The sequence below is a fragment of the Odocoileus virginianus genome, chromosome 18, assembly GCF_023699985.2.
Source record: "Odocoileus virginianus isolate 20LAN1187 ecotype Illinois chromosome 18, Ovbor_1.2, whole genome shotgun sequence".
NCBI classification, from domain to species: domain Eukaryota; kingdom Metazoa; phylum Chordata; class Mammalia; order Artiodactyla; family Cervidae; genus Odocoileus; species Odocoileus virginianus.
Genome location: NC_069691.1, coordinates 40819924 through 40847365, shown reverse-complemented (window position 1 = coordinate 40847365; position 27442 = coordinate 40819924). Strand labels below are relative to the sequence as shown.

At 36.8% G+C, this 27442-nt stretch overlaps 1 protein-coding gene and 1 non-coding gene across 7 annotated transcripts in view; both read left to right on the top strand.

Annotated features, from left to right (window-relative positions):
- The window catches only part of LINGO2 (leucine rich repeat and Ig domain containing 2), a 1346710-nt gene that overhangs the window by 23030 nt on the left and 1296238 nt on the right, over positions 1–27442 (top strand). The window lies entirely within an intron of this gene.
- On the top strand, positions 490–561 carry TRNAW-CCA (transfer RNA tryptophan (anticodon CCA)). Its single transcript has one exon. It is a non-coding gene; the product is annotated as a tRNA-Trp (tRNA).

The following is a 27442-nucleotide window of genomic DNA, read 5'->3' as shown; positions in this document are numbered from 1 at the left end:
TTAGTGATTGCCGGGTTTGAAGGATGGGGCTGGAGGTCAGTATGGTTATAAAAGGTAACACAAGGATTCTCTGATGTGTTGGAGCTGTTCTGTGTGTGGATATTAGTGGTGGACACATGAACTTACATATGGTATATAATTGTGTGACTCTATATACACACACTCACAAATAAGTACAAGTGATACTGGGGGGTATTTAAATGCTAGTAGTGGATCATGGCAGTGTTAATATCCTGGTAATGATAATGTGAAACTGTCATAAGACGTTACCTTGGAGGAAATCTGGGTGAAGAGCATACAGAATTGCTCAGGAGAGAGTTGAAGTTTCAGAGAAGATACCCCCATCCTAATTTCTGTGTTGCAAAACCACTCAGGGACTTCTTGCTACCTTGGGATCAGAGCAATTTGGTATGGGAATGTTAGTGTCAGAAATATTTGACCTTCGCTCCTCGGAGTTTAGAAAGTATAGAGAGTATTGCCTGATTGGGTTCCCTGGTGGCTCAGAGGTTAAAGCGTCTGCCTCCAATGCGGAAGACCCGGGTTCGATCCCTGGGTCGGGAAGATCCCCTAGAGAAGGAAATGGCAACCCACTCCAGTATTCTTGCCTGGAGAAACCCATGGACGGAGGAACCTGGTAGGCTACAGTCCCCGGGGTCGATCTTTCCATGAAGTCTAAGACCGAAGTCTGGCTGAAGCTGTCTGCCCTAGCAGAGCGGGGGGAAGCTGCACTGAAAGTAGCTTGCACTTCGTCCTTTGAAGATGGGGAGTAGGTCCTGGCTCTGTGGACTACAGAGGGCAGTGGGTACCTCGGAGGAGCTAGTGCCGGCGAGAGGGTCCCCAGCATGTGCCGACGTGGCAGTGGGAGGGGTGGTACATAAGCATAACCCTGAGGTCACGGCCCATCCTAGTGAGCACTGCAGGGAAGGTCCTCAGCACAATCAGGTGGGCCTGTGGAGGGGAGGAGACCTGAGAGGCCCACAGAGGCTCCTCTGGAAAGAAAGAGCCAACCTTGGGGCATCTGCCATGCCTTCATTGAATGGAACCTTTGCATCCTTTCCTTTTGGCTCCCTGCCTACCTTTGCAACTTAGGAGAGACCGCAGACAACACCGTTAGTGGCAATGGAAAAGTGGGAGAGTAAGGTAGAGAAAGCAGTAAAGATGGATCCTTCCGCTCAGCTCCCTCCCTCTCCCCAGCCCCGAGGGATTTCCAGGCCTGAGACAGGAGTGAAGCAGGGGGTAGGAAGCAGTTTTCACTGAATTTCCAAGGAAGGTTTGTACATAACAATTAGACTCCTTATTCATACCTCGACCAACCAGAGAGCTTTGAGATTAGCCTGAGATATTTTTCAAGGACAGAAAGGAGAAGTAAAATATAGTGAGTTTGAAAAGGCAGTGAAGGCAGAACAGTGTTTCTTTCTTTACTTTCCACTGAATCTAGCCCATTCAATAACCTGATATAGATGTACATATATAGATACACATTTTAAATATCATTGTCTTGATAGAAAAGAAAGACTAGAAGATTATATAATAAAACATTCATCATAGTTATATCTGGATAATGTTATTTCAGCTGTTTTTTATTTAATTATTTGATCTTTTGCATACTTTCTAAATACTTTAATATTTGGAATTAGAAAAGTGTTATTTTAAAATAATGTTGAAAGCATCTTGGACACCAATTTTGGTGGCATGTAACTGTGACCCTACATTTGGCAGTTTGTAAGTGTTTGGGTTTTTGCTGATCAGCCAGACTTCCTGGATTTGAGCAATCTTTGGGAGTAGTAGAAAAGAGTAATTTTTCATGTGTCATTGAAGGTTCAGTTAGATGATGGTTAATTATTTTTTCAGTCCCATAATTCTTCTGTATTTTCCCAAGTTATAATTTATTCATTGTCCTTATCTGTCTCGGTATTGGGATTATAAAAGTATTAAGAGTTTCTTGCCTCACATATCTCAATGCAACAGATGCGGTGGTCGGACATCACAGGTCCATGTGGTCAGTTGTATGTGCCCGCATACAGAAGGGGCATGTATAAGGTGTGACAGAATGACAGAAGAGTGGCCTCTGGTCTGTGACAAGGGTGGCAGGAAAGACTTTGATAGCGAGGTGATGTTTGGGCTGAGATTTGAAAATTGACAAGCTTGGCAGAAAAGAAGGGAAGGAGCAGAGGGTGCCAGGCAGTGGGGAAACAGGAGGATGATCATGAAGCTTGGAGAGGCTCTGGCACATTCTCTTTCCCACTCAGGGTGAGGGGACTGAAAGGGGTTAGAGTAGAAGAGATTTGAAGCCACAAATCAGCAGGCAGTTGGGAGATGAACTAGGTTCTGAGAACCTGGAGGAAAGACTATTCAGGTGTATTTGAGGTCAGAGAATTCAAAGTCCTAAACAAAAGCAGTGGTAAATGGACAAGAGAGAGAGAGATCTTGGTGTATTTAGATGTAAAACATGTAGGCAAAGGGCTTCCCTGGTGCTCAGATGGTAAAGAATATGCCTGCAATGCAAGAGACCAGAGTTGATCTCTGGGTTGGGAAGATCGCCAATGGCAACCCACCAGCATTCTTGTGTGGAGAATCCCATGGACAGAGGAGCCTGGTGGGCTGTAGTCCATGGGATCACAAAGAGTTGGATACAGCTGAGGGACTAAGCTCATATGTACACATGCATGTGGGGATAGAAGAAGTCTGATGATTCCAATTTATATACTATATAAAAAGGCAAGGTTTTGTTAACATAGAGGATGCCCTGTGGGAATGACTAAAAGATACTCCCTCTTGACAGGTAAATGGCAAAAGTGATTTTCTCTGGGAAGAAAGTGACAAAGAGGTGTACCTTCCTCTCAGGGTCTCTAGGCCCTGTCTGCCCTGCCGCAGGGCACAGTTTAGCAAGGAGAGCATGGGCTGGGTCTCAGTCCTCACGCATCACTGTGGCCAGCATCCTTCCTTGAATGAACAGACTGCAGAGCCAGAGACCAGTGCTCTGACTGCAGCCAGATAGGAGTCTCTTAAAGCCCATGACCTTCTGGGGTTTGTAGAAAGGAAACCTGTGAGGTGCAGAAGATCAAAGTGTCACATAGAAATAGTTTCCCTTTGCTTGGCTGAATGGAGACAAGTTAACAATTTGTATCTCTGTAATATTCAGAGCAAAGAAGACATTTATGAGGTGTTATATCATCAGCAAGTTATTCTTCCTCCCACAACTTGAGAAAATATTTTAATAATATTTCATTAGAAAAAATATTTTTCTTTTTATATAAAAAGATCCATTTTTTTTTCTATATTCTGCTATATTTGGGGACCTATGTTACTTCTGTAGAAGTGAATCTCCATTTTAATCATGGAGATTATTTTAAAAAGATGAGTGAAGAATACAAATGCAGTTTTTAAGCTTTCTAAAAGGTTTCTTTTTGCAGAACACTTTTAGAATGATGCACAATTTTTTCTTACTATCTTCAAATTTTCCTTCATAAATTGTAGGATTTTTAGAAACTATAGAACCAGCCCTAAAATCATTGATTAATTAGATGCAAATATGATAGGCTAGCTATTTCAAGTCATTAAACTGAACCCATAGCAGAATTCATATTATAAATACACTTGACAACCTTAATATAAATGCTGCTGGTGCAATATATAACATTGATCCTTTAGTTGGGATGAGGTTAGAGAGAGCAGGTAACTTCATCACAGTTAGTATATTGGTAATTAATGAAAGAAAAGTGATCAATTCCCTACCTAACAGACACCACTGAGTTTTTTTTTTTTTTTTTTACATTAATGCTGTTTCAACTCTAGTGGGAGAATCAACTTAGCTGGAAATAGTAACATAAGTCTCAACTTAAAGATCAACTCAATAGTAAGAATGTTTGGAAAAGTCTGCAGAAAATGTGATAGTGTTCATAAGAAAGATTATTTACAACATAATTTTCATTATTTGTTCCTATTTTTTAATCTTACCTGTCTCTATATCCATGGAACCTCAGCAAGTGTCTGACATCGAATAAGTGCTTTAAAAATGTTGAAAAGTGAAAGTGAAGTTGCTCAGTCGTGTCCGACTCTTTGCGACCACATGGATGGTAGCCTACCAGGCTCCGCTGTCCATGGGATTTTCCAGGCAAAAATACTGGAGTGGGCTGCCATTTCCTTCTCCAGGGGATCTTTCCAGCCCAAGGATCGAACCTGATTCTCCTGCATTGCAGACAGATGCTTTACTATCTGTGCCACTAGTGGAACATTCATTATAATTATATTATCTTACTGGCTTCTGAGTCTGGTTATCTTGACTACGGTATTCGCAACATAGAGAAATTAGGCAGTGAAGCAGCCCCAGAATGTTTTGTGATCTTAGCATTTTAAGCAGTTTTGAGACCCTGAAGATGACCTGCTAGATGGAAAACAGTGAGAGTAATAATGATAATTTGCAATGGGATCAACAAAACAAGTTGAAGGTGAGCAGGGAGGGTTATTTAAAATCATTGCTACCAAAACAAAACAACAAAAAGCCTGTCACAATAAAAAGCATCTTTGTGTGTGTATGTTATAGCTAAAATTGAATAAGAAGTATTGAAGTTACAGGTCAAGTTCCCTTTTATCAATAACTTATTTGAAAATGAAATGTATAAATAACATACATTTGAATAGTATGAATAATATTAGTCCTTCTTAAGCTACACAGGCTTTAGCTGAGTTGGTAAAGAATCTGCCTGTAATGCGGGAGACCTGACTTTGAACCCTGGGTTGGGAAGATCCCCTGGAGAAGGCTACCCACTCTGGTATTCTGACCTGGAGAATTCCATGGATGTATAGTCCATGGGGTCACAAAGAGCCAGACAGGACTGAACCACTTTCACGTTCACTTTCTTAAGGTACACAGATTGCTTTCTATTTTTTCTCACATATACCAAAATCATAGTGATAATGCATTAAAATGCATCTAACATACTGAATACATTTATTTTCAGAGTGAGAGTGTTAGTCACTCAATTGTGTCCGACTCTGTGTGACCCCACGGACTGTGGCCCACCAGGCTCTTCTGTCCATGTGATTTTCCAGGCAAGAATACTGGAGTGGGGGTTGCCATGCCCTTCTTCAGGGGATCTTCCTGACCCAGGGATCAAACCCAGATCTCCTCCATTGCAGGCAGATCCTTTACCTTCTGAGCTACCAGGGTAGCATCATTTTTAGAACAATATTAATATTGTATATATTGTTTCTACTTGTTTATTGATGGTCTTGCTTAAATTTTATCAGATACTTGGACTCTTGTTGACTCTGAAATTGTGAGTCAGTGGAATTTGAATGTTTGTAATGGTGGCAAATGGTAGTGTGGTATTTCCCTGTTTCTCACTGTGGACTAAAAGTTTTTGTTTTTGATGTTTGTAATCATTTAGAATCTTTCTTTTTCATTACCAAATTGTTCCAAGTTGGCACTCAGTAAATATTACCTAACCTCCATTTTAGAAACCACATACACTTCTACTTTTTGGTGTTAACTTGCACTTAATTGCTCTGCCCCTCTAAGACTAATAAAACTCTATAATAAACACTGGAAAATAACTTTATTCCTATACACACTTAGAAAAGTATAAAATTATTAAAATTAGAGACTGCCATGTCAACAAAGGAGCGCATATTTTTATTGTTTGAACAGCTGTTTTAATTTCAAGATTATTAAACTTTTCCATAATTAATATGAAAATATTAATATGCAAATTTTAAACAAAGGCAAATAGAAGTTTTTTAAACACAGTTTTTCAGGGTATAGTGTGCTTGTTGCTTGTCCTACTCCAATCTTGGTTTTCCTGATGTGCTTGGAGTGTATGCAGTTAGTATAAACTTAGTTATTATCTTGGTATTTTTAATGTTAATTTATCTAGCAGTACTTCCTACTTACTTTAATCCTATCAACTAAGAAAAAGTCAATTTCAGAAAACCATGGGGGATAAGTAAAAAAAAAATATGACATTAGCTGTTTTACACTACTTTAAAATTTATGTTAACTTTTTTTGACCCTCACAAATATTTTGAGATCCATTTTACTGCAAGGCCATCGACTAGAAATAAGTAAAAATAAGCCAGTTTACTCAAATTTTGTTATAATTAGCTTTTTTCCAGTAATTTACAGTAATTACTAGCAATTAAAATATGCTTAATTATTATAATCATATATTTTGTGCACTTTATTCTAGTTAACTTGGCCATCTGTCTGATGACTTTTTAATCTGTTGCTTGTGGTAACAACCAGCAGATTATGATTCAACACTGACTGCTCTTTAACAAAGAAAAAGATTTTTAAAGATTTAATTTTAATGCAGTCTAAAATTACCACAGTCACAGTAAAGCTAATGAAGTTGAATTTCTTCTAAAAAATTGGAATGTATACTTCCTGTTTTCAGACGATGTTATATATGGAATACTGTATTTACACAGTTGATATGATTCAAATATATATATTTATCAAATTTTCTATTTCCATAGAAATAGATGTGATTTATTTTCCAGTTGTAGCACTCAATGATAAGATGCAAAGCTATAATTTGAACCTGTTTCTTTTATTACATTAGTGTTGGCAGGCACTAAGGAAGAGCAGCTAAGTTTTATCATATTTTTAATTTGGGGCTTTATGGGTTGTGGAGATCCCCTGGAGAAGGGAATGGCCATCTACTCCAGTATTCTGGCCAGGAGAATTCCATAGACTTTATGGTCCCTGGGGTCACAAAGAGCCAGACATGACTGAGTGACTTTCACTTTAGATATTTCTATGAACTAGGTGAAAATTGGATTAAAAGGATTAATAACAGAGTGTACAATCCAGATATTTGACTCCACATAGTACTATTAGAGGTTAAAGCACTATGAAAATGTAAGATGCTAGATTATGACTTTACTTATCAATAGATGTTAAGCTGAATTGTGTTCTTTACTGAGATGCAATGGGAAAAGAGGATTCTCTTTATGAGAATTTGATTTATAATTGTCTTTGCTCAGTTCTCTAGTAGAGTGAAACATGCTTATATATTCATTTTTAAAGACGTAATTGAAAATCCAATTGACCTATTCATAATGCTTTATGCAAGTGGATTGATTGTGGAAGAACAGTATATGATGAGACTGGTATAGCAGGAAGCATACTGGACCTGGACGCAGAAGACCTTAGTTCAGTATTTTAGCTCTGCTTCTTTTGCTAGCTTTGTGAGTTCCTGCAAGGAACTTAACCTCATTGAAACTCCTGGGGAGATATGGTGATTTGTCTGCCTATAATTGAAATTTCTATGCGTATGTAAAAGTAAAAGGAGGGAGTCAATGTAAAAATCCTTTAAAATTGCCAAGTGCAGTTCTATTATCATTGTCATCCATAGTAATATGCAATTTTATTGTTTTTCTTATTGCTAAATGTTGTGCTGTGTGCCAGCTTACCCCATTTAATTCTCAAAATAGCTATATTCAGTTGGCATTGTTAGCAGCCCCATATGATAAATGAAAAAATTGGCATTGCCCAGAAAGTGGTGGAGCCAGGATACAAACTTAATATTTCTAAAACCCATGCCTTTAGTTAGTATGGGTTAGTATGAAAGAAGAGTTAGTAGGAAAGAGGAGAGTGAAAAAGCTGGCTTAAAACTCAACATTCAAAAAACTAAGATCATGGCATCTGGTCCCATCACTATGGCAAATAGATGGGGAACAGTGGAAACAGTGGCCAACTTTATTTTCTTGGGCTCCAAAATCACTACAGATGGTGACTGCAGCCATGAAATTAAAAGACGCTTGTTCCTTGGAAGAAAATCTGTGACCAACCTGGACAGCATACTAAAAAGCAGAGATATTACTTTGCAGACAAAGGTCAGTCTAGTCAAAGCTATGGTTTTTCCTGTAGTCGTGTATGGATGTGAGAGTTGGACCATATAGAAAGCTGAGCACTGAAGAATTGATGCTTTTGAACTGTGGTGGTGGAGAAGACTCTGAGAGTCTCTTGGACTGCAAGGAGATCCAACCATTCCATCCTAAAGGAAATCAGTCCTAAATATTCATTGGAAGGACTGATGATGTAGCTGAAACTCCAATACTTTGGCCACCTGGTGTGAAGAACTAACTCACTTGGAAAAGATCCTGATGCTGGGAAAGATTGAAGGTGAAAGGAGAAGGAGACGACAGAGGATGAGATGGTTGGATGGCATCACTGACTCGAGGGACGTGAGTTTGAGCAAGCTCCAGGAATTGGCAATGGACAGGGAAGCCTGGTGTGCTGCAATCAACGGGGTTGCAAAGAGTCAGACACGACTGAGTGACTGAACTAAACTGAACTTAGTATACTTCAGCATATGAGTTTACTTTTACTTTTCTCTCATTCCCTATACTAAGATATCCTTGAAATTAAATGTTAACCATACCAATCAGGAAATATTTTAGTGTCGATGCAGTTGTATTCAGTCATCTTAGAAGTATTATCCTGATGGTTAGTTATCCATCAGAAGAGCAGGAGTTCTTTGAATTTCCCATTTAGCCAGGTTTTTTTTACCTCATGTTGTGTATTAGTTGTAGATTTTGTTTTGGCAAAGACGGAGGTGTGATTAAATTTCCAGGTATTTTTAGTTTTGGTTCTAAATATGTGACCATATTGGGACTTCCCTGGTGGCTCAGGCAGTAAAGCCTCTGCCTACAATGCTGGAGACCCTGGTTCGATCCCTGTGTTGGGAAGATCCCCTGGAGAAGGAAATGGCAACCCACTCCAGTACTCTTGCCTGGAAAATTCCGTGGACGGAGGAGCCTGGTAGGCTACAGTCCATGGTGTCGCAAAGAGTTGAACACAACTGAGCGATTTCACTTCACTTCACTTCATGTGACCATAACCACCTCACTGTCCCTTTGTGGAACCTTTAAACTAATAAAATGGAAATTCCATAGCCTTTGCTTTTATTATTTTTGTGATATAAATTAAAGCATCATTGTTTAGTGATTTGGAGAAAACACTGACACAGATTTACATAGCTCAAAAATAATTGAAATTGAATTGTTATAAATATTAAGAATTAATATCTTAATTTTCATGCGTCTCTGTTACCTATGTGTGTACATGCTCAGTCACATCTGACTCTTTGCGACCCCACTGACTGTAGCCCACCGGTCTCCTCTGTCCATGGGGTTTTTCAGGTGAGAATACTGTAGTGGGTTGTCATTTCCTACTCCAGATCTTCCTGAGCCACGGGTAGAACCTGTGTCTCCTATATTTTCAGGCAGATTCTTTACACTGCACCACCTGGGAAGCCCCCTTCGGTTACCCATAGTCTGAAACACTCCAAAAATAAGGGTTCTGAAAACCTAATAGTTCAAGTTTCTCATTTTATGAATGAGGAAAATGAGAAATAACAATTTCAAGGTCAAGTGGAAACATTGGTAAAACTTGGTTGTATACAGAGGAGGTAAAAAAAAAAGTGATTGGCATGCTAGGAAAGTTTAGTTTGGGCTAATGAAAATGAACAGACACCTTGTTTGTTTTATAAATAGTACCCAGATGCCAGATGACATTTGGCATTAAGACTTTTCACATTTAATGGATTTTTTTGGATTAGTTTCAGCAAAAATAGCTACTTCTGAGATGTGGCAATATGTGTAGCCCATTTTTGAATGCATTTTTGGGGATTTACTTTGATTCTATGGTATTTGGAAGCGCTACAAATCATTGTTTACTTCGAGGTCATGAAGCAGCAAGATGGTGAGGCATGTGTTTTGGTCTCAAGTGGAAAGACTAAAATTTTACCTTTTCCTTCTGTCTTTCAAGGCATTATTTGTAAAATAAGAATACTCTCGGCTTTACACACCACCATGTCCAAATTAAAATGAGAGATTATATAAAAACCCTTTGCAAATAATAAATTGATTTTTCTTCTAAATTTTTATGGAAGTTAGCTGTGTGATCTTGGCAGGTTATTATTTCACTTCTTTAAGCATTAATTTCCTCTTCCCCATATCATGGGGTTATTTTGAGTATAATTGAAATCATGCATTTTAACTATGTAATGTGCAAACAAGAGTGCCTGGAATGTAATAAACACATTTGGTAGGCTGTGGAAATTGCTCCGATTTTTTATTTTTCCAGTGTGACATTGCAGTTCTTCCCATCAAACAGTAGATTCTATTCCACACACCTCCCCCCTCCACACACACACCTTGAACTTTTGTGCCATACAGCGCTATTCTAAAGGGTGCCACTTCTGACCTAAGATTCAAAGGCTTAGCATGCTCATTTCTCTCTCTTAAATTTCCTTCACCACCACCAGAATATGCCTGGAGTAGAGCCTGTCATAAACCAGTCAGTCCCTTGCCCATTTACCATGTGTGAATGAACCCAAATGAAATCCGCTCAGCTGGGCTCAGATCAGTGTGATTTCTCAGCTGACCCTACAGAAGCTATTAAACTTTTTATTAAAAAAAAAAGTGGTTATTATTTTAAACCACTGTGATTTGGGTTGGTTTCTGACACAGCAAGGACTGATAACATATGCAAAAAAAATGGTAGGTGTTATATTGTTATTTGGATTTTTACACATGTAGTAAACTTTATGACAATGATTTCTTACTTTTGGGAGTACTTATTTTGGCTTGCATATAAGGTAATTTAGTCAAGCTTATCAATCTCTGAAAGAAAACAAAACCAAAATGGAAGAAGTAACTAGATAAATTCAAGTTATATAAAAGTATTTAAAACGTAAATGAGTGTGGTTGAAGATAATGGGTAATTAATTCAACTGCTTGACCCATCCCAGAGAGACATATATATTCTTAGATTGTCTCGGCTTTAGTCATCACCTGAATAGTGATGCTTGTAAACAGAATCATCCTGCCCTGCATTTTCTCCTTCCCTGCCCCCTGCATGAAATAAAGTGAAAGTCACTCAGTCATGTCTCAGTCTTTGAGACCCCATGGACTGTAGCCTGCCAGGCTCCTCTGTCCTTGGAAATCTCAAGGCAAGAATACTGGAGTGGATTGCCATTGCCTTCTCCAGGGGATCTTCCCGACCCAGGGATCAAACCTGCAGAGCTTGAATTTAATGTGTTTTAAGATACATCTATTTGGCAGCTTCAGTGAAGACATTAACCAAAACTTTTAGCATAGCCTTGAAACTATATGAAGTGAAACTCCCCAAGAGTCTTCATAAAAATATTTTTTAGAACATAGATCTGTGTCTCCTTTACTTATTATGAACAGTTAGCCCATTGCAAATGCAGTTAGCTAATTTCTCTTAGGTTGAGGAAGTCCTTCAGTTGATTCAACACAAAAGGGAAATGGACCATTGAGCCTGCCCTCTGAAAATTTGGCCCTGTCAGAGAGCTTTACACTGCGGAGCACACATGTAAGCAGATATTTACACATGAAGCTATGTAGTTGTCCAATTTCTTTCTCTGCCATTATTCACATTGCAGTGCTTTAGATGAGCTTAGGAGCATGTTCATTCCCTGTAATCTTATTAAATTAACTTTCTTTTCAAGATGCTCTAAAGATAAAAAGCACTCGAGATGTTAAATGTCATTTAAATATTAAATGAAGTGCTTCTAAAGTGTTACATTTTAGGCAGTAGAAACAAAGAGAAATAGGGATGCAGTGAAAGTGAAAACCAAGGTACAGTCTTAAATTTTTTTAATTTATTCTTTTGTTTTAATTGGAGGATAATTATAATATTGTGGTGGTTTTTGCTGCCTTGTATAAAATCACAAACCACTGTTCTCTGTTGTTATCAGGGACTTTGCAAGACCAGAACATGAAGAAATATTTCAAATTGCAACAGAGAGACTCCAGGGATATTTAATTTACTCGCTCAACATAAATGAAACAGACATTTATTATTATTATTTTCATTTATTTTTATTAGTTGGAGGCTAATTACTTTACAATATTGTAGTGGTTTTTGCCATACATTGACATGAATCAGCCATGGGTTTACACGTGTTCCCCATCCCGATCCCCACTCCCGCCTGCCTCCCCATCCCATCCCTCTGGGTCTTCCCAGTGCACCAGCCGTGAGCACTTGTCTCATGCATCCAACATGGGCTGGTGATTGAAACAGACATTTATTGAGGGTTTATTGTGTGAAGCCCTGTTCTAAGTGCCCAGGCCAGAGGAGAAACAAACCAAAAAGAAGGTCTCCACTGTTGTTCTGGTAAATTTCCCTTATTGCTCAGTTGAGTTGGAAACTCAACTCCAGATCTACTTTGGTACTTAGGGACTTTGCTGGTACTTAGGGAGTTACAAAATGCAGATGGTGGCGTGAGGGACACTGCAGACTTGCTGGATGTGACTGGCGGCTTCAGGCTGCTCTGCAGAGGCTCCAGGCTGTCTCCTCTGCATCCTCAGGTCTTCATGGGAAGACTGACTGGAGTGGTGTGTGGACATAGTTCTTCCACTCTATATTGAAGATTTTCTGGTTAACTTTTTCACTCCACGGAATATTTCTTTAGATAAATAATTTCTCGGCTTACTCAAACAGGATCTGTTATTCCTGGGTGGTGATATTTTCTTTGTTTGTTCCCATTGAAAATGGAAAATTGATTGCCCCTGGCATTCTGTTTCCCATTTTATCATTTGCAAATTCCTATTCCATTCATTTTCTTTTTGCTAATATGGGCCTATTTCACTTTCTGGGTTCCTTATTTGTCACTTCCTAGTTACAGTTGGCATTTTCCTTTGCCCACATTGAGGTTTTGCTCAAATTCCTCTCATGCTGTTCTTAATTTACATATCCTAAGTAGGTGTCACTTTTTATTAATTGAGATGTGACTTTCTCTAGCTTTATATCTATGCTAGGAGGGCCTGTTAATTTTAGTGGATTCCTCTTTTCTGTTTAATTTCTTGAAAGAATAATTTAAAAATGTAAAATATATCATCTTCTTTCCTGGCAAATATGAACTGCTATAGATTTGTCTTTGGATAGCACTTACCCAGGGTGTCAGCAGTAGAATCACAGACTAGATCACCAAAAGGGAGAAAGGGGGGGAGAGGGGGAGAGAAGGGGAGGAGGAAAGAAGGGAGAAAGGAGAGGAAAACTAGGAAGGAAGGAATGAAGGAAGAAAGTAAAAAGGTTTGGATTTATTTCTTTGCATCAGTAACAGGTAGAATGTTTAAACCAAAAGAGATTAATCTGTTTACCCACTTTTGTTACACATACTAGCATTGCCTTACACAGAGGTCTCGCTGTTCAGAGAACCAAGTATTCTCAGTAATCCTAGGAAGTACCAGTATTCATGTCTGTAGGATTTTCCTTTTCTGTCTTGGTGCTCTTTCAGCTTTAAATTTTCCTCTTCTCCCATTGGGAACTCCAGCTGGGTTCTGAGTCTGTACTTATTATTAATTTTGTATGTTCCTCCTGTTTGGAATCTGCTTCTTGCCCATGACTGTCATACCTAGGACTTGGATCCTGCATCCTAATCCCTGCCAGACATGTTCCTATCCATGGAGCCTTTTCTTTTCAGTGGTCATTAATGATAATCTGTGACAAAGGAAGAGATGTGCTCCTGTAAAATTATGCCCCCTGTGGTGTTTTCAAAATAGAATCATTTAAAATATACTTGGGGTACTATTGCTATCTGAAAGCTATTAGAAATGAGGTGTTTTATAAATAGAAAGTTTATTTACAAGGGAAATTATAACCCTTACTCAAAGTTCATCTCTCTTCTTTTCTTCCTGTGTTTTGGTACTGAAAATCTTTAAGAATAGTCACATCCAGGGCTATGTACCATGGCCACATGGGTTGGGTACTGTATAGTTCCAGAGTATGTTATTCACAGAGTCCGTGCTATCAGCAGCCTTGCTCAGAATTGCTTGGACTCTGGTGTTTCAAAATTTCTTTTGTCTTTCCTTCAGTTCAGTTCAGCTCAGTCACTCAGTCATGTCCGACTCTTTGCGACCCCATGAGCTGCAGCACACCAGGCCTCCCTGTTCAACACCAACTCCTGGAGCCCACCCAAACTCATGTCTGTTGAGTCGGTGATGCCATCCAACCATCTCATCCTCTGTTGTCCCCTTCTCCTCCTGCCCTCAGTCTTACCCAGCATCAGGGTCTTTTCAAATGAGTCGGCTCTTCGCATCAGGTGGCCAAAGTATTGGAGTTTCAGCTTCAACAACAGACTTTCCAAAGAACATCCAGGACTGATCTCCTTTAGGGTGGACTGATTGGGTCTCCTTGCAGTCCAAGGGACTCTCAAGAGTCTTCTCCAACACCACAGTTCAAAAGCATCAATTCTTCAGCACTCAGCTTTCTTTATGGTCCAACTCTCACATCCATACATGACTACTGGAAAAACTATAGCCTTGACTAGACGGACCTTTGTCTGCAAAGTAATGTCTCTGCTTTTTAATATGCTGTCTAGGTTGGTCACAACTTTCCTTCCAAGCAGTAAGCGTCTTTTAATTTCATGGCTGCAGTCACCATCTGCAGTGATTTTGGAACCCAAGAAAATAAAGTCTCTCACTGTTTTCAGTGTTTCCCCATCTATTTGCCATGAAGTGATGGGACTGGATGCCATGATCTTAGTTTTCTGAATGTTGAGTTTTAAGCCAAACTTAACCCTCTCCTCTTTAACTTCCATCAAGAGGCTCTTTAGTTCCTCTTCACTTTCTGCCAAAAGGGTGGTGTCATCTGCATATCTGAGGTTATATCTTTCCTCACCTTGATGTTAATGAACTCATTATTTGTTAATTTGTCTGCTTCTCTTTTAAATTTGTGTTAATTAATAACTCAGCTCTCTTTTCTTAACTCAGAGGAGTGAAAAGTAGGCCAGTACCAGGTTTGCTTTGCTTGAACGTATGGCATGTCATATGTCATATGGCTAGCTTTAAAAGCCCATGACTCTGGAGGGAGTTCATTATCTGATGTCTTTGGTCATTTGCTACGTTAGAAGTTTAGATCAATTTCATCTGATTCTGTTTACCCTTTCTTTAGGATTATTTTTGGGGTTCTCACTGAACTCAGGGAACCCTCACAGCCTGTCCTCGTACCACTGTAATATCTAAGATTGCTGTAGTGTCTGATATTTATGTTTTTTGTGACTCTGTCCAAGCAATAAGTCATTAGGAGAGAAAATGCTAGACAATTTTTATTATTCAAAGCTAGGCAAGAATTTTGATCTCTTGATGGCACATACATAATGGAGACAATTTAAACAGCATAACAGAAGATAACACTTTCAATAATAAAAGCCACCTTATATTGAACATCACTCTGTACTACAGAGAGCATTATTGATTTACTAACACTATGAGATCAATATTTTTGTTCCTATTTCATAGATGAGGGCACTAAACCTCTTGAAGATCTTGTAAGTTGTTCAAGATCAAAACTAATTAGTGGCAGAGATTATATTTGAATATAGACCTTATCATTCCAGAACTCATTCTTTCCATTATACCATTCTGTTACATTAATCCTATTTAAGTTTTAGTTGGTAGCCACTAATACTTTGCCATTATAAATGCAGAGTGTGCCTTCTGCATTTATAATGCAATATCTGCAGTAGAGCTTGACCATCTAGTAGCAGGTAAATTCTACCCAAAGCCTGCATATGAAGGATATAATACAGTGGATAAAGGGCCAGCCAGTTTTGCAAAATACACGCTCTGAGAAACATTACCATACTGTTTTATTGTTGTTGTTTGTCTTTTCCTTCTTTTATTTCTTCCCTTGCTACTATTTTGCTGCCTTGGTTATTACATTTATAACATCATTAAATGCTTACACCAATGACACTATTCTCTTTGCCTATTTTGCTAAAACAGAAATGGTAGATAGAAAAGGTAGAAATGGACTAGGTGTTTCCAGATACCCTCAGGGCACCCCACAGTCTTTTCTGTTTAAGCAGTGATTCCTTTATGGGAGAAGGTACAGGTGGAGGAAGGATGGTGTAGTAGCTTTGTAAAAGTGTGGCTACATATAATGGAAGCAGTCTGGAGAAGCAGAACATTCAATTTCTGTGATTTTTGAAGACATAGTAAGACTGAAATAGACTACAGGAGAGTGTAGTCTATAGATGTATTTATACATCTATAAATGTACAGTCTATAAATGTATTTAGCCTTTTGCTACAATAATCTGGGTTTTTAGAATTACTGATTTCTGTGTTATGTTAACTTGCTGTAGCTAGAATAATGTCTGTAGGGTTTAAAACTTAGAGGGATATGCATTTCCTCAAACCTGAGAATATGCATATATCTCTCATGTAACGTGGGTCCTGTAATCTAGTAGATGCATATTTGCATCTTGTTCTTGATCACCTCATATCATAGAGTTACAACGTCAAGTAGTGTTCCTTGAAAGGAGTATAAATGTATGAGCAAAAATCTATGAAATGTTCTTGTTTACTGTTCATCTTCGTGTGTGTGTATGAGTGTACTGAGGGGGAGATTTTGATGTGTGTGTGTGTGTGTTTCCGGGTGCTAAGTGAATAAAATTCTTTTTCCCTCCCTATATGGTATCCTCCTATACTTTACTGCTGCTTCCCTCCTATCAATCTACCTATCAATCCTTGTGCATTTTTTATTAATTCAAATTCATGGAATAAATATATTTTCAATAAGGTTATTTAGCTGAGTTGCTCCCTTTTAACTGTTACCTGATTGAATTTTAAGTTTGATTTTGAAACTAAAACATTGGAGAATGTAAAAAGTGAATTGAATATAAAAGTCTGGGAAATAGTGAAGGACGGGAAGCCTGGCGCTGTTTGTTTCATGGGTTCGCAAAGAGTTGGACATGACTTAGTGACTAAACAACAGCACTCAATGATGACTTGAAAATACAATGTGGACTTTTGCCTAGGTTTCATTTTATTCTATATTTTACATTTTGTCTGTTGTAGCACATATAAATACTCAGAAGTTAATGCTCACAATGACCAGTAATTGAGTATTATATATGGCCATTAGTATCTTAGAATCCTAGGTCAATGATACTGTAATTGTGTTTTCCTGAGAAACAAGCATACTTGGAATCTAAACTATGGTACTTGTCAAGAAATTCGTCTTGTTTTGTTAGAAGACTGTGAGCAAGAGAATCATAGAGCTGGGAGTGAATATGATATATATAACATCACAGAAATGATGAAAGAAAGCTTTATCTTTAGAATAATTTTGGGGTTAGATTAAAAAAGGAGAATTTTATCATGTCAGTTTCCTGGAAGGTAAGGACCAGCATCGTTAGCAAGGTATCCTGGCCCTAAGTGATTTGGCCTTGGTCTCTGTCAATAGCTTCAACTAACTCAGCCCATCGCACGCTGAGTCAAGCCATGCCAGCCTTCCTTTGGTTTCTTGAATGCCCTTGTCCTTTTTTCTTCAGAGCTTTGCTGCCTTCCCTTCCTCTTCCTTTTCCTCTCTGCTTAGTTAATCCCAACACATCCTTCAGAACTTGGATCAAAAGTACCTCCTATAGGATGTTTTCTCTTTACTTCCGCCAGAATAGGATTCCCTCTGTAGGCATACACTCGTAGCTTCTATCAAGTATCTTTTATAGCTCATAGCACAACGGGAGTTAAAATACATTATGTTGTCAATTGTTTATTGTATTTCTTGCTAGAATATAAGTTAATGAGGACAGTGATCACTTTGTCTTTGCTCACAGTACCTGCTCAACCACATGCTTAGTATAGTGAAAGCGTGTAGTTAGTGCTTGGTGCATTCTTGTTGATTGATTGAACAAATGGATCAATAAATGCATGAGTGAATAAATAAAATTCAAGGCCAGAACAATGGAGAAGGCAAATCCAGGTTTTCTGGGTCCCAGACAGATGCTTGAACAACAAGGGTTTGAACTGTACTGAAACTCTTAGACAGATTTTTTTCCCAATAAATAGGTATATTATTTAAGATCTATGGTGGGTTGGGTCTGCATATGGGGAACCACACGTTCGAGTGCTGCCTATGGGACTGTGGGATCACAGAATCCCCTGTAGAACTGAGTAGAGACAACTGTACATTGCATAGCTCTGTCTCACTTTTTTTAGCTTTACTTTTAATGGAAAGTTTATTGAGAAAATGGCAGATCCACATGCAATGCTAATAGTAGTCTTACATACATTTTACCTGCATACACTTTGTAAAACTGTTGTGTAATACCACAACCAGGGGATTGTCACTGATGCAATCCACCAGTGTTTTTTTTTTTTTAAGTTAATTTATTTATTTTAATTGGAGGATGTTTACTTTACAATATTGTGATACAACGGACCTGCACATTTATGTACAATTGACATTAACATGCCCTTTTACCCATTTTGTATGTGGAAGAGGAGCTTGTCCTTCATCATCATGACACCGCTAATCTGCTGTGTTTTTGGAGGTGGGAGTGTAAGAAGGGATGACCAAGGCAGAGACAAGGGGAAGGCCTGTCCTTGGGACGTGTGAGATTATTGCACCAAATTTTCCAACTAGCTATCCTTGAGTTGTGGGAAGATCAGTTCCAGTTCCAACAAGGGACTTACTCTGAAGCCACCAGAATAGTTCTAGTAGTCATCTGAGCGGCAATCAGAGTAAGAGAAAATAACAGAAAAGGCAGTGTTGAGGCCGGGTGGCCTTCAGCAAGTTGCCTGTCATCTGAGAGCCTTCTTTTTCTCAACTGTAAAATGAGAATAACCATAATTAACCCTCGAGGATGGCTGTGAAGATTAAATGGGATAATATATGTAAAGTACCTGAAACTTCCTAGGTGCTGAATAAATTTTGTCCTTCATGCAAGGAGTTTTAGAATCAAGTATGTGCCTCTCTAGGGCTTGGTGCCAGGCCTGGCCCACAGGAAGTGCTTAGTAAAGATTCTAAACCAGACAGGGAGGTGCTGGGACTTCTGTCTAGGGCTTGATACCCTACCTCCATGAAGAATAGGGTGGAAAATAAGGGTGTGGAGAGAGGAGAAAGGAAAATATGATGATGAAAGAATTTGAAGATTAAAAAATTTTGACATTCTCTTATTGTAAAGCCTGATACATACATACATACTTATGTATGTGTGATATATATACAATTCTTTCGGGACTCATGATGTCAGAAGTTGGTTATGAGTGGGCTCCGAGACCCTGGGAGATGCCCCTCCTTAATGCTGCATTTTAAAGCAGATGCTTAAAATATTCAATACAATACTTAATCTACTAGAAGTTATGAAATTGCTGTTACTTTTCAAGGAGCAGAATCAGCTCTCTATATAGTCTTATTTTTATAACAGTAAAACCTAATATAAAAATAGTATGTTGATTTCACTGAACAACGAATACTGAGATGGGTGTTGCCATTGTTTTAATGAAAGCTTAAGAGGTAGCTCAGTTGGTAAAAATCCACCTGCAATGTAGGAGACCTGGATTTGATCTTTGGGTGGAGAAGATCCCCTGGAGAAGGGAATGGCTACCCACTCTAGTATTTTTGCCTGGAAAATCCCATGGACAGAAGGGCCTGGTGACTATAGTCCATGGGGTTACAAAGAGTCAGACCCAACTGAGAAACTACCACTTTCACAATTTTTAACAGAGCCAAAGGATCTTGTCACAAAGCTAGTAAGTGACAGACCAGGAACTCAACTCTGGCCTGGTTCATTCCGTAACTACCATACCCAACTGTTTCAAATTTTTTAAATATTTTTTTTTAAAGTCATCCAACAAATAACACTCAGACAGTTTTGGGATGAGGGGAGTTACAAGTATCGGTAAGGAGACTTTGAACAATTGTTTTTAGAGAGTTAAATGCAGCATTTGGAATAAAAATAAAATAAAGTAAAAAAGTCATCCAGTAAAATTTCCTTTGCCTTTTGGCCAATTTCATCTGCCACCTAGGTGTGGGAGTTTCCTCATATGCATATAGACGTTACCAGTATCTGAACTAAACTCTGGTATATATTTATAACCTTGTCTCTTCAGGTCCTGAATCAGCCCTTCATGAGCTTCCTTTCCACATAAGTACTTTGATTCCCTCCAGCCAAGGTCAGCAAATCGGAAACTTCAGTAGACTTTTAAATGTTATTCTTGATAAATAATTAATGTTTGGTTGCCATGAGACATGAAAGGGATTCTCCATATGATTGCACTTAAGGTGATGTATTTTCAAAAGTAGTCAAAAGACTTCCATTGTAACTTCTATTAAATGATTTTCCGGAAGTTAGTAAAACCTAGGAAGTAGCTTGAAATGCTATTCTTGGAGTTATGTATTTTTATGAAGACACAACATGAAGGTTTGGGATCAGTCAAAGTATGTTTTGCTTTGTCCTTCAGTTCAAGAAAATTTGATTTCACTTTTTCACAATTTGGTACATGTGATAGATGTCAGCTGGTAAAACTTACTTCTTATTTATCATCCATGCCTTAGGGGGGATAAAGATGTGTCCCAGGGAGAAAATGCAAGCACATGGTATACAATTTTATCTGAAACACTGTGAAACATCAAAAATTTAGAGTGAAATAGGTCATTTTATTTAATTCAGAATGCCTGCTCAAAACAAAGAGGAAAGGGAGTACTTCAGCACATTAATGCTTTACATTTTTAGATGAAGCATAATTTCATTTTATATGTTCTTTTAAATTGTTCATTATCTCAAACATGTAAAATTGATGCTCTGCCCTATGGCTGCCTAATTTTTTTTTATAAACTACATGACAGATCTTTTACATATTTATATGTTATCAATTCAGACTCCTTGGCAGAGTATAATATATATGTATTGAAGGGAAAAAAAAGACTTTTGAAAGAATGCAGAAAACTATAAATAGTCTTGAGGATTATGTCAACATGGTAAAATAGGGTGCACATTTATTGTAATTTTCTAATATGCTAGTTTCTCTCTTGATCTAGATGCATATTGTCATGAATTACATATTTATGATGAATTTTAATAATTTTTTCATATACATGTTATATACTTTCTGGCATATATGCCAGTGTTTTGTTTTTTTTTTTTGAGATTTTGAACTAGACTTCATTCTTCATGACACTGAGTATCTCTTAAAAAAAAACTTCAAATGGCCATTATAGCTTAGTAGGATTGATCTCACATATGGTTTTCAAATGACAGATCTCTAAGACTGATTGGAAGAGACTTGGTAAAATGCAAATTGGACATTTTTATTCTTTATTGTCTTCGGTTTTCCTTCTCTTATCACATGGAGAAACCATAATCTCACAGCAACAGAAGAGACTGAAGAGCCCGCTCAACAGCAGTGACTTGCTGTTAGGACTATGGTGTAAATCAGGAAATCCTTGGTCATAGGTTATACTTTGCAGCAGTGATCCCCAATCTTGTTGGCACCAGGAGGTGGTTTTGTGGAAGACAATTTTTCCATGAATAGGGCAAGGGTGATGGTTTTGGGGTGATTCTCATAAGGAGCGCATAACCTAGATCCCTCACTTGTGCAGTTCACAGTAGGGCTTGCACTCTTACTAGAATCTAATGTCCCCGCTGATCTGACAGAAAGCAGAACTCAGGTGGCAATGTGAGTGATGGTGAGTGATTGTAAGTACAGATGAGACTTCATTTGCTCACCCATTGCTCACCTGGGGCGTGGCCTGGAACCTAGTATGCCGTGGGCCCAGTGGTCCCTGGCCCGGGATGGGAACCCCTGCTTGATGGCAGCTCCAGTTTATGAAATGCCATGTCTATAAAAGGATGCCTGTGTGTTGATATTTTTAGAAGATGAAATGAAGCATGCAGAGGTAGGGTAACCCTACTTAATTAGTACTGCCTTAGAGGTAATACTTTCTTATTCATTAATTTCCAGAATAATCAACTAAACTGAATCGTGGAGTAGCAATCAAGAGATTCAATTCCAGTTAGGGCTAAGTTTTGCCCCCTACCACAGTACAGGGTGAAAAAAAATTGCATGCATTTTTGTAACCTTATTTATTTGTCTATATAATAGGATGGTGATATAGTAAAATTTAGAAATATAAATATGCAATAACATCTTCAGATTCCAAATTATGATTTCCCTAATTCAGGTTTCAGATATGTATAGCATAGTGCCATTATCCTGACGGTGCTCAGTAAATCAGCCTAGGAACTATGAGTTTATTTAATGTGTGTTTGTGTGTGTGCATGCCCGTGCTCATGTGTAAGAGTTTCTGCAGATGAAGACTCTACATGTCAGCAGAAAAAGAAGGTAAGATTTGTCATGTAAATAAGTCATGGGTGATCCATGTGTTCAGGTAGGATTCTACTGTGTTTGTGTATTCTTCTTCTTCTTCTTGATTTTTCTTGCTTTCCATAAAGACTTGTGAAGGAAGAACTTAATTGTGGAATTAATAATTAGAACACTGGTATCAAGTGTAGATTTTGTTATGAAATTTATTTAGAATCAGCAGCTCAAAGATAACTGTTTCTCTTTTGCATCTTTGCATTATCTTACTGCTTTGATTTTATTTATATTTAATTTCATTGACTTTTAAATACTTTATAAGTGGCCAAATCATGTTCTGTAAAATCAAAATTTTAATGTTGTATTTCTCTCATTTTAAAACAGTGCTTTCTTAATCCAGAGGTTTTTTTTGTTTAACAAATTGCTCTGATAAAATAATCCTACTTAAATGAAATTTAAATTCAGTGGGACCAACTTTGAATCTGATTTATAAGTAAACAGAGGAGAGCCATCTCTGTGAATAATTAAAAATTGAGACATTTCATATTAAGATAAATAGATTGAGATTTTGATTATTAGATTACAATAAAATCATCTATCATTCTTCACTTACAGCTTTTATAATAAAAATAAATAATTATATCAGAAATACTATAGTCACCACTTTATAATTATAAAAGCTATCAGGATTTAAAAGTATGATTTACTCTTTGAGAGTACTTTATGTTGAGTTTAGCAGTAATCCATTAAGTAGAAACTTTCTTATGTGTCTTTTGATAAAACATGCATTACTATATTAAGTTTAAAGAAACCAGTAGTTCAGCTGATGTTAACCACTTATTTTCTCTGAAGAGAAAACTAACTTTTTATGCTTTAGTATTTTTATTACATAACATATATATGAAATAGAATTTTCAAAGCTTAGAATAAAATAGAAATTTTATTTATAAAATATGCATTACTATATTAAGTTTAAAGAAACCACTAGTTCAGCTGATGTTAACCACTTATTTTCTCTGAAGAGAAAACTAACTTTTTATGCTTTAGTATTTTTATTATATAACATATATGAAATAGAATTTTCAAAGCTTAGAATAAAATAGAAATTTTATTTATAAAACATGCATTACTATATTAAGTTTAAAGAAACCACTAGTTCAGCTGATGTTAACCACTTATTTTCTCTGAAGAGAAAATTAACTTTTTATGCTTTAGTATTTTTATTACATATATATATGAAATAGAGTTTTCAAAGCTTAGAATAAAATAAAAATTTTATTTATAAAACCTGCATTACTATATTAAGTTTAAAGAAACCACTAGTTCAGCTGATGTTAACCACTTATTTTCTCTGAAGAGAAAACTAACTTTTTATGCTTTAGTATTTTTATTACATAACATATATATGAAATAGAGTTTTCAAAGCTTAGAATAAAGTAAAAATTTTATTTATAAAACATGCATTACTATATTAAGTTTAAAGAAACCACTAGTTCAGCTGATGTTAACCACTTATTTTCTCTGAAGAGAAAACTAACTTTTTATGCTTTAGTATTTTTATTACATAACATATATATGAAATAGAATTTTCAAAACTTAGAATAAAATAGAAATTGGTCTGAATTCCTACTTCTTAATTCAGAGGTAAGAACTGTGAACTGTTCATCTTATATCTTTCTAGTACTTTTCTATCAGATATACAATATAGGGATATACCATTTAAAAAAGCTAAGTGGTGTCATGTGGTACATGCATATTGTACTGCAGCTCGTTTCCATGTATCAGTACATGTGGGAGATGGTCCTTGTAAGATATATTGGCCTATCTCATTATTTTTAGTACTCGTTTAATATTATGTGAATGAACCATCGTGTCTTAAACCAGTCTCCTCCTTTAGATGGACATTTAGATTGTTTCCAGATTTTTTCTATTATAATTATGTGTATGTAATTTAAGATATAATATGATATAAATATAAATGTAATACAAATATATAAATAATATATAAAATAATAAAATATAAATATAAGATATAATAATATAACATAAAATGTATAAAGTTTGTTTTGAAACTGTGAAAATATTTGAATATACCTTTTTTAGAGGCAACTGACCGTAATTCAAATAAAATGAACTGAGTAGCCCAAAGAAAAGTATTGTCTGATAGCAGGAAAGTTTCCGAGGTATACCTGTTTAAGATATGGGAAGATTCAAGTTCCAAGTTTTTTAATGTCTCTGAATCTCTCATTTTCTTTGTTCTGTGTGACATTTATTCTCAGACTTTATATTCCTTTTTGTTATGTGCCTAAATTCTGGCAGAACAAGAAAGGGAATGAGGCATCTCTAGTGTGTGCATGCTCAGTCATGTCCGACACTTTGCGACCCCATGGACTGTAACCACCAGTCTCCTCTGTCCATGGGATTATTCTGGCAAGAATAGTGGAGTGGATTGCTATCTTCTCGACCCAGGGGTGAACCCACACAGGCAGATTCTTTACACTGAGCCACCTGGGAAGCCTGGCATGTGTAGTACTGTGTACCCAATACCATGATTGACCATCTTCACCATAACCACTTAGAACGGAAGAATTTCTTCAAAGAAAAATGACAGAAACAATAGGTGAAGTGTTGTTTGCATTTCAGATTTTGGTAGATGTAGCCAAATTGTACTTCTGAAGCAATTTATACTGCAAGCAAACTATGTGAAATACTTGTCCTGTATCATATCAATGCTATAGTATATGTTTTACTTTGATGAATTTTCCAAAATCTCATATTATTTTATCTTCAATTTATTTTTAGTACTAATGAGTCATGGTATTGTTTTCATGTGTTTATTGGGCACTTCTATCTCCTCTGTGAATTATTTTGCATTAAGTAATTTGTGTTTCTGACCTTAATGTTAAGGAACCATTATATATTATGACTAGTAATCTTCTGTTTCATAGATGGCACATAAATTCTTTAGTCTACATTGCATCTTTCAGTTTTTCTGATGTCCGTCAGTACATAGAAGCCCCTCATTACACAGACCCCTTATGACTTCTAATCATTGCATTTCCCTCAGGAAGGCTTGCTTCCTCACAAGGTAGTTTCACTATTTCTTTTAATAGTTTTGAAGTTGTAAAAAGTGGAGTGTTATTTTATAATTATATCTTTAATATTCAAAAGCAAATAAGCAACAACCTCCTGTAGTACATTCTTCACTCACTGCATAAGTAGGCAAACAACATGGTTTGATTGGTGCTGGAGAGGAAATCAGTGTTTCCTGTAGGAAGGCCTCAAGATTATTACATCCTAAGCATATACATCAGTAATAAAGTACCTGTCTCATCAGTACCATTTGGGACCCCTTCTTACCAGTTTTCCTGCTCCGTCATCCTTAATATGTTCGCTCTTGTTCTTCACTTATTTCAGTTAGTCACTAGATGCCAGGCATCAGATCTTCACTTGCTAATGTCCAAAGCTGAAAGGAAGGAAATGCAGATGGTGGAGGGGGCTTATTCACACATGGAGGAAAATATTTCCCAGAGTAGGTAACATCAGATACCATGTATTTCTTTGACCAGATGAGTTTCATAGCCACCTCTCCAGGGCAGTCCTTGGCATAGGTGGGTGAGATCCTGATTATCAGCTTTAGCTATTCATTCCTTAGAGCCAGGGACATTGAACAAATTTGTTAGCAAGAAAAATGTGGGAGAATGGTTGATGAATGGGTAAACAGCGGAGTCTATCACACTAAATGTACAAATATAGTACTTTAAACTTACAGAAGAGTTTCATGTATTAATTTATTCATTTTACCTCTCATTCATGTTAAGGAGATTTTCTTCCAATTTATAAACTTCTTAATGATGGCCATTCTGACCAATGTGAAGTGACACCTTGTTCTAGTTTTGATTTGTGTTTCTCTTGACAATTAGCAATTTGGGGCATCTTTTCATGTGCTTATTGACTATATGTATGTCTTCTTAAACATGTGTTTTTAAAATAAGAAAAATTAGAAGAATTTTAGTTGAGTGAAACATCATCTTCAAAATGGCAATTTCCCCCTTTTTTTTTTTTCAGGTACAAAACTTGTCTTGGGAGTAGGTAACTGTGAGTGGCCTCTTGGTAGAAAAAAAAAGTAACAGCTGCATAGCAAGGTGCATAAGTCATTTCTCACACAAAAGAAACTTACAGTTATTAAAATAGCTAGAAGAAACTATTTTTCAGGAATATATTCAGGGCAAGTTCAAAGCATGAATTGGGTGGTTTCATGAATGCTTTTCATGAGATACAGGCAAAAATACCTTTTGTATAATATCACATGTTTAAGAAATATGTGTGAAAGGGTTTGTTGCTATAAAGTCCTTTGAAGGCTATAAGATGTTACAAGATTTTTGTTTGTTTTGTTTTCTAAATAGTAGAAAGTAGCAGGATGGATTCTGTTTCATTTATAGTCTCTCCCCCAAATACATCTGTCTTTTTAGTACTGTCATTTGGGTTTTTTATTGTCTATTGTAGGAATTCATTCCAAAGCAGTCTTGACATGTCACATATGAGCTCTTACGTTTCTCGTTTCAAGTGTTAATGCAATACTAAGAACATTAATGTCTGAGGATCTCTTCTGCTGACAGCCAGTCTGATATGCTGGTTCAGATAAACTAAATTTAAGTCTGAAAACAGAGTGCTCCATTTGCTGCATTATGAATATTCTGAGCACCTGGGGTAGTAAAAGATGATCTGCACAGATCCTTATTATGTTAAAGTTGTTTGTTTTTATTTAAAGCATATTTGTTCAGGAGACATACATGATTTACAGAGATGCCAATTTATAAATCCTTTGATATTTTATGGTCTATTATTGAATACCTAAAAAGTGAAGAGAAATATCCTTTTCCCACTACTTGTTAATGTGATACAAATAAGCTATTTTTGCCTACAATGTAGATTTTTTGATTGCTTGATTCTTTACTAATAGAAATCGAGAAACTGGCTTTTTAGATGAGGTTTCTGAAATTTAGTGAGGATTCTTTTAAAACCTCTTTATTAAAAATGACAACAAAAAAGAATCCCTCCTTTCCTCTATCTATTAATATATATATTTTGGAATTCTGTCTGCTTGCTTATATTTTTTAGTATTTTATCCCTTTTATAATGATAAAAAAGGCAATCCTATTATATGAGGAGGTAAATTAATTCTGAGGTGCCTGTAAAAATTTAGAAAACATTCATATGAATGGATTTTAAAAATCTAACAAACTAGATAGACCAGCTGAAATTATGTGAAAATAATGTCAAATATTTCAATTTAAATACTTTGGACTGGAACTTACATATTACAATATAAATGTCAAATATTGATTAAAACATCCATT